This window comes from Lytechinus variegatus, chromosome 1 (genome assembly GCF_018143015.1).
Source record: "Lytechinus variegatus isolate NC3 chromosome 1, Lvar_3.0, whole genome shotgun sequence".
NCBI lineage: Eukaryota > Metazoa > Echinodermata > Echinoidea > Temnopleuroida > Toxopneustidae > Lytechinus > Lytechinus variegatus.
The window spans coordinates 11,911,569-11,924,105 of NC_054740.1; positions in this window are offsets into that span (position 1 = coordinate 11,911,569).

The window sequence follows — 12,537 nt, forward strand, 5'->3', positions numbered from 1 at the left end:
ACCCAGTTTGCAGGGCTGGAGTTGGTGCAGGACTAGCTAGGAGGGAGGAGGACAGGGAGTGTGATGATGGATACCCTCAAATTATGATTTATCCCATGCTGTCAGCAGAGAGAGACTGAAATATAAAGAGAAAGGGGGAGAGAGAGAGTGATAGAAAGACAAAGGAAAGGAGATCGAGAGAAAAAAAATGATAGAGAGAGAGGGAGTGAGAGAGACAAAGAAAAAGAGAGGGAGAGAGAAAAAAAATGATAGAGAGACAACAAGAGTGACAGAGATAGGAAGAAAACAAGACAGAGAAATAGACAGAAGTGATAGAGAAAGGAAGGAGTGGAGTTAAAATCAAGAATGAAAATGAAAGAATAAGAAGAGAAGGAATAAAAATGAGAGAGAGAGGTGGCTAGGAAAAAAAGGAGATGGAGAGATTTTAATCACGAGGAGACGATCAGAGAAAGATTAAAACTGAGAATGAGAGAGGGTTGAATGGTAGAAGGAATGCTTTTTAAAACTTACCTAAAAGGAAATAATTTATTGGTCAAGAATATTTTTGTTCAAATTGATTTTGAAACCACATCTCGTGCCATGTTCAAAGTTATCAAATGGCCAATTCTTCAAATTTCTTAAATTCACTCTCTTTTTGTGGGAACCAGAATTGATGCCACCATTGGCATTTGCATACATGTATCGTGACAACTTCTTGCATTTATGGATTTTTTTCTGACTTTGGCTTTTTCATTCATTAGTGATAATTTCAATAAGAAATTAATATAAAGAATTTAAATAAGAATGATACACACACCCAAAATTGAAACACCTATTTTCATCTGTAAGGATCTAAGCATACTCAGAAGATTGAATGATTTAAAATTAGTTGCAATTGTGCAATTTGTGCATTATTTTGAGATGCCTATATCAAACTTTTACACACAGAGCAGGCGATTCCATACCACTTGATTTTTTTCCTCGCTTTTATTCTCGGAGACGAGAATATTATACCCGTGGCAAGCGTTGATGACGATGATATAGTGGGATTTGCTGGGCCTAATCTATACAAATAAAACAACATGGGCTGGCGTGAGCCACTAAGCCCCAACGCAAGGAAAGAGGTGGCCGAGATATTCTTCGCACTTCTTTGTCGGCTTTCCCTGGCCTTTAAAGGGCGTGTCATTTTGAAGATTTAACAAACTTTTCTATTTGGGACTAAAAAAGTAATTTGCTATTTTAATAAATATAACAGATCTCTTGTACAGTATACATCAAACAGTGGTCTCTGTAGACATGTGTTGACCCTTTCTTGAAGGGTGTTGATTGGTGTTGATTTTTGTTTAACCTGATTCTTAAGAAAGCATGAATGCTTGTAAGCCAGCAACCAGAGGACCGACAGCTTAAGGTCCTCCCCATTGGACTTGGTAATGAGGATAAGTGCCTTACCAAGTTCACTAGCGCAACGAGTGGGAATCAAATCCGGGTCTTTGGAATACGCTCTACCGACTGAGCTGTTGCGCCTCCTTCCAGGGTAAAAAAAATCTTTCTCAAAGGAAAATATACTGTATTAAAGAAAACCTTCATAACTTTTCTGAGCTTTTACTTAAGAAGTTGAATTTTGTCATTTTGAACTCTTCCATCCATATGATTTTTATATTAACAAGAAAATTACTGCACCCTCAGAAAAGAAATACCATTGAGCAAAATAGGTCCTTTTTAATTTTTTTATTTTATGGTGTCTGCCATTGACAGGTGGTACAGCCATTCATTTCTTTCTTGATGTAGACACCACTTTAAGAAGTGAATTTTTATTTATCCCCTTTTGAGTGATATCAAGGATGACAAGAATAATAATGATAATATGCAACATTTAAATAGCATTTGATATGATGTTTCTATGAAAGCGCTGCATACTATTACCTCGGCTCTAGCATGGCAACCCTGATTGGGCGCTCGAGCATTCAAGGAATGCCTTTCCAAAGGACGCAAGTGCTGCGGTGGGATTTGAACCCGGACCTTATGGTTCAAAGTCTGGACGATTATCCACTGAGCCACAACACTTCTACATCATCATCAGACTCGTCTCATTTGGAATGAAACTGTATTTGTTTTGATTGTTTGATAAAACATTAAAGTGAATTATCACTCTTACCTCTCTTGGGATTAGCTTGAGGGTAAATTTGCTTTGGAATATATTTTTTTTACCATCCATCATAAAATGATGAAAATTGACCTGTAATTGCCACAAAATAAACCATAATTGATTAAGTAGAAAAAAGTTTTTACATCAAGCTAATTAAATATAAATTAACAATATTAAATCTGTCCACGTTGGAAGCTAAATGGAATGTATTGGCAGGGAGTGAATTCCAATTGTATGCTTTACAGTTTTATGAAAAGAAAGACTGTATTTCCACAATATTCCATTGAATATTTACACTCAAAACAATTATATTAGGGAATCCCTTTCAGAAAGAATTGAGCTACCTTTAAGAGCCAATTGTCAGCACAAGCTTTGGTATGTGGGACAGGGTGTTTTCTAAGCTTTGAACTTGAGAAATAAATATACTGTGACCCATTGTATTGACATGTGGACCTGACTGATCAAAGCTTCCTTCTATTCCCTTTTCTTCCTTTTTTTTAATGCTCATATTCCACAAATGAATGGTAATTTGATTGAAATATAGTGAAGACATTTAAATTGAACACTTGTGTATAATTTCAGTACAGTTTATAATAATTCATAATGTTATTTTCTTTTATTAGATTGTCTTTGAGTTCAAGAACCTCATAACAAAAGAGAAGAGAATAAGCTGATTGAGAACAAAAGTTTTATGATGATGAACACTTTGTAGGGGTAACCTGTGGTGTTATTAAAAAGAATAGTGCGATCCGGAAAGGGTTCTACCCTGAAATTACTTTGAATTTACCCAAAATGTCAATAAATATAGGATTAAGTGGACCCATGTGGCTGCCTTGGTGAACCCAAGCCTGTAATGTTATTGAAGAAAAGGGTGAGGTCAATAATGGATTTTACTCTAAAACATGAAAGAAATAAATGAGAATTTAAGCAAAAAGAGTGGGCAAGTCGGATCACTTTTGGTATCATAAAAGATGATAGTTGGACTATGGATGGTTTTACTCTGAAATGTGTTAATTTGACAGAATTGGCAGTACAAAGGAGCTTCCTTAAAAAAAAAGAAGAATGAACTAGTTTGAGCAGGTGGAGGTGTCAGTGAATGGACATATATTGAGCTTATTGACATATTTGTGGGTTTAAACCACTTGTTTAGATTCTGGTTGAAATGAGATTCATTTGAAGACACCATAGTGTCACCTTCAAGGACACCATGAATAGTTGATTGAACCCTGTCAACTTTTGTCGGGGTATTCACACCTCCTCGATCGTGGAAAATACCGGGTAATTTGCCATCGTGAATGCAAAGTTTCTGATAAGTTTGCCCCTCCCCCCGGCCCCCAACATGGCACCTTTGAATTGGTTTGTACTACTATTAAAAGTTGCAAGAATTTCACAGGGATTTCTTCCTGTTTTCTTACTGTGTGAATGCTCAAAAAGATTTTTTGGGTAGTTTGAGGTGTTCCTTGTAACTGAAATGTTTTTTCTGATCTGGCGGGTATGTGTGAATACCCCATGATGGCTCCATGACAAATTCCTCCATTTGACATCTTCTTTTTTTACGATTATGACAGCTATTTTTATGACTTTGACTCTCTTCAAGATGCAGTTTGTTCTAGACATACATGAATTTGTGTTTTCTTAATACCTCCACCTACCCTCTTCTCTGTTATCGTTGAGAGATCTATCTTACTTTGCTCTCTTTCCTTATTTCTCTTCCCTTTTACTCTTATTATATGACATGATGAGGGTTATTCTTGTACCTTTATCTATTTAAAAGAATGATACAATCCTTACTGGAATCTCATTAACCACCCCTTCTGATATTTTTTTCTTTTAATTTATTCATACTTTTTCTTCTTTCAAATATTTTGTATTTTCTCTCTCTATCTCCCTCTCTGTCTTCTCCCCATCTCTCTCTACCTCTTTAACTCTGTACTCTGTACCTCCTTCTCTTACTCTCCTTCATTCCTATATTATGCATTTCTTTCTAACCTAGTTATCTTCTCTCTTTCTCCATCCCATCTTTTATGTGTCCTAAAGGAATATCTTAGTAGTCAGATTTTTAAAAATCTCTCAACACGGGACTTAAAATGTGTGGAGCATTGTGGCCCAGTGGATTAGTCTCCGGACTTTGAAACAGGGTTATGCGTTCAAATCCCAGCCATGGTGTAGTTTCCTTCAGCAAGAAATGTATCCACATTATGCTGCACTCAACCCAGGTGAGGTGATTGGGTACCTGGCAGGAATTGATTCCTTGAAATGCCGAGCACTGGAAGCTAGCTGCTTGAGCTACTGCCGGGGGAATAATATCCCAAGTCCTTTGGAAGCACATAGAGACGTTATTTATAATGTGTTATGCACTATACAAGAACTGATTATTATTAATATCACATTTTCCATTTAACAAGCCTGTTATAGTTAGATTCTCTAATTTCTTGAGCAGATCATAAATTCTCCTCCGATCATATCATATTTGGAATGGAAGGACTTCACAGCCATATAGCATGGATTATCGGGATTAGGGGATTAGCAACTGCTGCTTCAAGCATTGAAAATGATCCAGAATTAATATTCACCAGTTTCGTGTTACATCCCTCATTAAGACTTTTTAATAGGCCAACAGTTGTGTGCCAAAGAACCATGAATACAAGATAGTTTGTTGTTATAAACTCAGATTTCTAGAATTTAACCATCTAGGTCAAATATGTATTATTATTGCTGCATGCATATAGTGTTTGCTGCCATAATTGTTCTTTTCCCTTCCCAAATTTGGATATTAAATTTCATATGTACTACAATCAGATTACATTGCCCAACCAAGGAGCTACTACTCCGTTATAGCACCTAAAGGCGCTGTCACACCTTGGCGTTTTAGACAGCGTATGCCCGACGTATGAGGAATTTGGCGAATACGCTGGCGTACGTCGAATACGTTACGGGTAAGTTTTGCATACGTTAAGAGTACGCTAAAACACGCTGGTATACGTCGTCATACGGCGAGGTCGTCGAAAAATTTTGTGCAAGCTCAAAATTTTTCGACGTATGCCGGCGTATGGCTCATACGTCCCGCATACGCGGGCCATAAGTTGTAGGCAAGTTACGCGATCGTTGATACACGTTGAGACACGTTACTCGTAAGTTACTCATAAGTTGATGTACGTCGAGATAATGTCCAGCGTACCCTAAAACTTACTTCTAACCTATGAGTAACGTGCTTTGAACGTATGTGTAACTTAACTCCAACGTATATTGACGTATGAAGACGTGCTCCGGACGACCACAAAACTTACTGAACGTGTTTATAACTTACAGCTACCGTATAAATGCGTATTGACAACGTTTATAGGAATTGGTATATAAAGGTGGGGTTCACAGGAGTTTTCTTCGGCATGGCGGTGGTATTGATAGGTGATGTATCGTGCGGTTATTATGGCGCTGTCACACCTTTGCGTTTTAGACAGCGTATGCCCGACGTATCAAAATTTCTTTAAAACGTCGGCATACGCTGAACTTTGATTTTTTTCAACTCTGGGCGTATACTTAGCGTATTCATAACGAGTTGGACGTATACATAACGTATCAGTAACTTATATCGAACGCTTCGTTAACTTATAAGTAACGTATTCCAACGAATGCTTAGCGTATTGCTGGCGTACACAACTTATGCCCTACGATAGCCTAACTTACGCATAGCGCGCTGCAGCGTATCGCTGACGAACACGTGTCGTAGCCTATAAAAAGGCTGCCGCTCGACTATTCAAATCATAACCGCACAATTTTGTGCAAGCACAAAATTTTTTTCGACGACCTCGCCGTATGACGACGTATACCAGCGTGTTTTAGCGTACTCTTAACGTATGCAAAACTTACTCGTAACGTATTCGACGTACGCCAGCGTATTCGCCAAATTCCTCCTACGTCGGGCATACGCTGTCTAAAACGCCTAGGTGTGACAGCGCCGAGCGGCAGCCTTTTTATAGGCTACGACACGTGTTCGTCAGCGATACGCTGCAGCGCGCTATGCGTAAGTTAGACTATCGTAGGGCATAAGTTGTGTACGCCAGCAAAACGCTAAGCATTCGTTGGAATACGTTACTTATAAGTTAACGAAGCGTTCGATATAAGTTACTCATACGTTATGTATACGTCCAACTCGTTATGAATACGCTAAGTATACGCCCAGAGTTGAAAAAAAATATCAAAGTTCAGCGTATGCCGACGTTTTAGAGAAATTTTGATACGTCGGGCATACGCTGTCTAAAACGCCAAGGTGTGACACCGCCTTGAGCCCAACAAGATTTTGTTTGATGACAACTTGTGAAAATAAATGATACACTAGTTTTGACACATATCATTGTTGTGACAAAGACTCTGTAATAATCATTGGTCACTGCATAATTTCTTTCCGATAGGTTCTATCCTTATTGTGAAACATAAAGTTTCTTCTGACCGTTTTGTTGGAAAGCAATTTTCAATTTGACCCTCCCACACAAGATGCCCATAATTGCTTTGAAACCTTTCGTGAAGAATGGATTTGAGATCTCTTTGCTCTCTAAAAATTGAATAGTTTTTTCAGACCAATCTGAAGGGCATCATTTTTGATACACAGTAAGAATGATGGAATTATGATAATTGTGTTATGAAAAAAAATCAGAGAAATGCGAACTTTTGTCATTTGAAGGATAACCAGAGACTGTTGAGCCCCTCAGAACCCTCACATTTTCATGTGAAATCTCATTACAGGTATTTGTTTATTGATGTACCTTCTTTCCCATGGCAACAGAATGCTTAAGTGTATCTACTGCTGCACACGATAAAAACACATTAAATTTCAATAAAATGCTGTTGCTATATGAATTTTATAGTCGTGTAACAGTTTTAAACAGGTGTTTAAAATTTCAAACAGCCATGCTTAATAAAATCAAATGTTAAAACTGAGTTTTGGTTCAGATTTTAAACAACTACTTTAAACCCCAGGATTGTATCAAAGAAATTAAAATAGCCTGTGTATACTGTGTGTTCCAAAAGTTGCCCGTAGAAATACAAAAATACAAAAGTAGAGATAACTGCTTTTATCAATGTTTGAGATTGCTGATAAAATGTGCCCAATATCAAAGCGATACTATGTATTATTTGTTGTATTTATTCTAATTCATTAAATACCACTGATGATGGTGATGTGTAGTTTTGGATATCACAACATCGTTATTGCAGTTCGTAAAAAGAATCAAAGTGATGATGTGAAAGCTATCCATGATACTTTTGTTGAAACCAAGTTTCTGAGGCTCTAACAGAGTTTGTTCTGATTTCCTTGCAAGATGTCAGGGTATTGAGTCTACCAGATGGTGTCCTCATCAAGAAAACGTAACTAGTTACTAATGGCATGACGAAGGGGGCTGGACAATGAAAACAAAATCAATTGCAAAATCTTGGAAAATCACTTAACCACTTTCAACAAGTGATTGGGGTTAGTTAGTAGGATCATGGTAGAACAAAAGAGGAGTGAAGTTTGGACAGAAATTTGAGTTATCTCTGAACATCGGTAGTGATATTCTTTATGAGCAATGCTTGTACAATGGATTGTCTGAATTTTCATGACTGAGAGTTGAAATTATTAGTGACATTTGAAGACGGCAATAAACCAAAAATCAAAACATACCCCTGCCCCTCAAAATTCGTCCTTGGCAATGTATGCTCCGTGTGGTTCAAAATAAATAATTTTAGTATTCATTTCTTTGGATATTGAGACAATTGAAAACTATGTCTGATTGGAATGTTGCTCATGCAATATAGTTAAAGAGCAAGAGTTAATTAAACATTTCAAAAAATTGGATGGTGTCTGGGTGTTTTTAATCCACAATTACCTTCGATATTTATGCTGACAACAGTTTGTTAGAGTCAATTGATTTTGAAATTCCCTTTTTTTGTCTCCCCTGTCTTCTCTCTTTCTCACGTTCACCTGTCCTGCCCTGCCCCTCACCGGCTTTCTTCATACAGTTGTATGTATTAAAAACTTTTTATGTAGTCCTTCCTATACCACAATGTATAAATCAGTCAAAATGTTGATGAGATATTGTTAAATATGACAATTATGAATATTTTTTGTTTCATAGAGGACAGTGGTTTAAGAGGTGTTTACATTTCAAAGTTATGGTTCATCTGAGGTATTAGTGGAATTTTTATTTTTTTCTGAATAATATAAATTTGGTTTGGGTCTCTTGCTTTACTAGAAGGAAGGGATGATACAGGTCAGTATGAAAAATGAATGGTGAAATTTCGAAAGGCCCTTGATATTTGTGAAGAAAATATTGATTAATTGGTTGTATTGTATAGTAGAAAGAGGTAGAAAATGTGCAGTACACAGAATAAGTCTAAGCTGGAATGTCTTAGAAGCTTGTCAAATTATTCTTTACACTTATGTGGAGAAAATGTTTATAGAATAACATTATGTCATTGTTGCATAGGTACATACTGGCTAACAATCCACTGTTATTCATTAATGTAAACTGAAAGTTCTGGGAAACCTCTTAAATCATGTTTCCATCTAACCAATGTGGGTGTAACCTTAACTCTGATTGGCTACATCACTATGACATCATCTGAAGCCAGGATGTGAAGGTTGGCAGTAACGAGTACCTGGATTTAAGGATTCTGAACAGACAGTGATGTCATCGTGAGGTTTCTGGAAGCTAAAAAACATTGAAAAGTTCCATTTTTAGAACACTTTTTTTGTTCCCCCGCTTTGCAAAAACTGGCATTTTAGGTTATTCTGTTTTGAGTTTCTTTGTGTGATCTATCACTGCATAATCCCTCTTCTGTGGTCTTTATACGTCTTATGTATTCATGTTCTCTTTTATATTTTATAAGTCAAGGATTCGTAATTAGAGCTTTATGTTTAGTTTCTATTTTAGGTTTTAAAGAAGGTTAAAGAAGTAGTGTTTCTTTTTTAATAGCTCTGAAAAGGTTACAAAATTTCAATTGCAATAGAAGTATTTTTAGTAACAATATTCAAATCAAATAGTATACAAATAATGATTTTTTATGAGTGCAATTGACAGAAAACTTCATGAGGTGAAAGATGAAATGATCCATTCAACTAGGCTACGCCTCGTTGAATGGATCATTATTTCATCTTTTACCGAATGAAGTATTCTGTCCATTGCACGAATGAAAAAATTCATTGTTCGGTTTATATGACTTCCAAAAATTGGTTTTCTTTTTCACATGAAATTTATGAATTTCGATGCAAAACATGCTCATGCAGTGCGAGTTCTGTCTGTTGATTGTTACGTCATTACAACATGCATGCGCACTGCTGGGCCGCTAGTGCATGAGCGGCAGTCTCAGTGCGCGTGTGCATTGGACAAAATCGTATGGATCTAAAATTGCCCAATGAATGGATCCAAAATTGCACGGTTGATGACATCATTGCAAAATGGGCTGAATGAACGATATCAAATCACAAGGATCTATCTATGTGTCATATAATCTTGAATAACTGTTACTAACAATTTAATATGATACCGTTCTCACTATCTAAAACTAGCAAATCAGTTCAGGAAATCACAGTTTGGTAGGTTGCTTTGGAAGCGTTCTCATTTGATCACCCAAAAGTGGTTTTCAAAACCACTTCACATAAAGCGGTCTTGTTGTTCTCAGTGGGGTGACATGACTTCACGCAAAATTTTAAACCGCAGCATAGGCATTCTACGCACAGTGTACCGTGCTCGAAATGTGTGAAGATCCCTTTATGAAGTACAGTTGTGTCCTCACGCTAAAACCAGTTTAACAAGGCAAAGCAATCTTGAAAACTGCATAGCGAGGTAGTCTTCCGAACCAGTTTCAAAGATCGCTTTGACCGTTCTCATTACTAGTTTCCACTAAATGAGTTTTGGGACGGTAATGAGAATGGGGTCATACACTGCAAAAACGCTGGTATCTATCTCGGTCCACAACAGAGAGGTGTTTAAAGAACACTGGTTCGGCGTTAGTTTACAACACTTTGGCATTTTACCAACACCATTTAGTGTTAAACCAATATTTAACTGGCGTTGTTTCAACACTTATCTGGTTTGGACCGATATAGATACGAGGCTGGTGTTAAATCAACACCAGTGTTTTTTTCAGTGTAAGTTCTTGTGTCAAAAAAAAGATTTAGAGTATTGAATTCAGTGTCTGAAGTAATACATCAATCAAGATTCTTCTCAATGCATAAATGAAGATTCTTCTCTTATATGGGTTTTGTTTTCTTTCATAACCCATTGCTACACCAATGCTACTGTATTCCATTCATCTTCTTGTATTCTGTACACCATTTTCAATTTTAATTCCACATGTCCATGTATTTGGACTCATTAAGATAAGTGTGTTTTCAATAATTTCATATCTAAATGAAATATCCTCCCCATTTACATTATGGGGTAGTGTCCCACAGATTCTGACATATTTCTAAGAGCATGCATAAACTGCTTTGAGAGAACACAACCATAACAGTGTTTGGACTTGGACGAATGATCACTGTCATTGTACCAAACTGGATTAAAGAGGGAGCTCTTCCACTAAAAATTCATATTGCTCTTAAAATTGTTTCAGAACCCTTGTGCATGGATTCAGTTCCTGCATGAGTGGGGTTTTGAGTTTCCTGTTCAAAGCTACACAGTAAAAAAATATAGCATGTTGTTTAAGCCTGTCACTCTAATAACAAGTTGTTTAAACTTATTAAACAAGCTGTTTAAAAAGTTTGAAAAGTTTGAGCAGTAGTTGTTAGGGTGACGGCCTTAAACAACATGCTTTAAATTTTAAACAGCTTTTTCTTACAGCGTATAATGAATAGAAGTATTGTTTGCTAAGAGCCCCTCACCCCCCAAAAAAAAAAAAAAAAAAAAATGACAAGAATGCAAAAAGGGGGAAATGAAGAAAAAAATGTTAATAATGTTTATTTTTAATTGTTGCATGCAAATAATTGTTTTGTAATTTTTGTTAGTTCATTGTATTTTCATTTACTACTTTAGATTGCCAATAAAATACCTTTGGAGGGGGAATAACATTTTAAAAAAATACAGTTAAACAGTCCTGGCAGTGATTGAAATAATGAAAGAGATGTTTTATCTGGTTAGTTTGCTAATTGGTCTGTAAGATTTTTTTTAAAGGATGAGAATTTATTCATGCTTCCTTTGACATATATACTGTGTATGTAAAGATTGAGCTTTTCTATTTGGAAGAAATTGCGGATAAACCAGTGTTTCAAACTTGTTTCTAGGATAGAACTATATTTGTTGCTTATAGACACACAACTGAATAAAATGGCATCAAACTTGTACAGTTTACATCAATCACATGGTATGAAACATCGGAAGCTTTTCTGTCATGAAATGCAGTATTAATCATTCATTATGCTATTCATCACATTTGCTGTTCTAATTGGGAAGAAGAAATGAGCGATGACCTTAACCATGAAAACCCCCCAAAAGTTGAAAACTGACATTTTTCTGCAGTTGTTCGTTTTGACCGCAATTCCTTGATTCAATTTTCATCGCATAATCATAGTCGAGGGTTGCAGTTGTTCATGAATTAAGGAAATAGGCAATCAGCGATACTGATTTGATTTGAGTTTCTCTAATTGTTACAAATGTGCTTTGTCAGCAACTGGTATTTATAATACATTTTCATATCATAAATAGAATAGAGGCATGCTCAAAGGAAGTTAACCTTAATGAGGTACTTGATCGGCAGTTCCTTCTCAAGTGATGGGTTGGTTTAAAATAAATGATATGCTTTTTACACTGTTATTCCTTAACCCCATTCTATCTATATTTTGATTCACACTGTCTTTCTTGACCCCATACTATTTGCGTAGCCGGGGTTAACGCATTAACTCTGGACGATCACACAGCTCATGAATATTGATGATTTTTACCATACAGAGCGCGATTAACATGCAATTTTGACTTCTGTGATTGGCTAATGCTTAGCCCCACTTTTCCTTAGCCCAGTTTCGTTTCACAATGCATCTCTTAGCACTGCAATTGTGGTGCTAGCTAGCACCACAATAAGCAGGCTAACCCTCGTTTTTTGCAGGGCCAGATAGTACCGTACTATTTACCGTGCTAACCCACTTTGCTAAAATGTAGTGGGAAAACAAAGTGGGCTAGACTTAACCCCGGGAAATTGGTGGGGCTAAGACCCCCCTTAGCCCCACCAATTTCCCGGGGTTAAGGAAAAAGAGTGCCATGTGAAAAGCATATGAGGGACCCTCTTCACTCTTTGTTGCTCCGACTTTTTCATGCTTTTTAAAAATTCTCAATTTCAAGCATATTATTCTTGCTTTCCAAGGCCCCATTCTCCCTTTATATCTCTCCCTCGATCTTTGTATTTTCTCATATATTTACCCATGTGAACTTTATTTCTGTTTGATT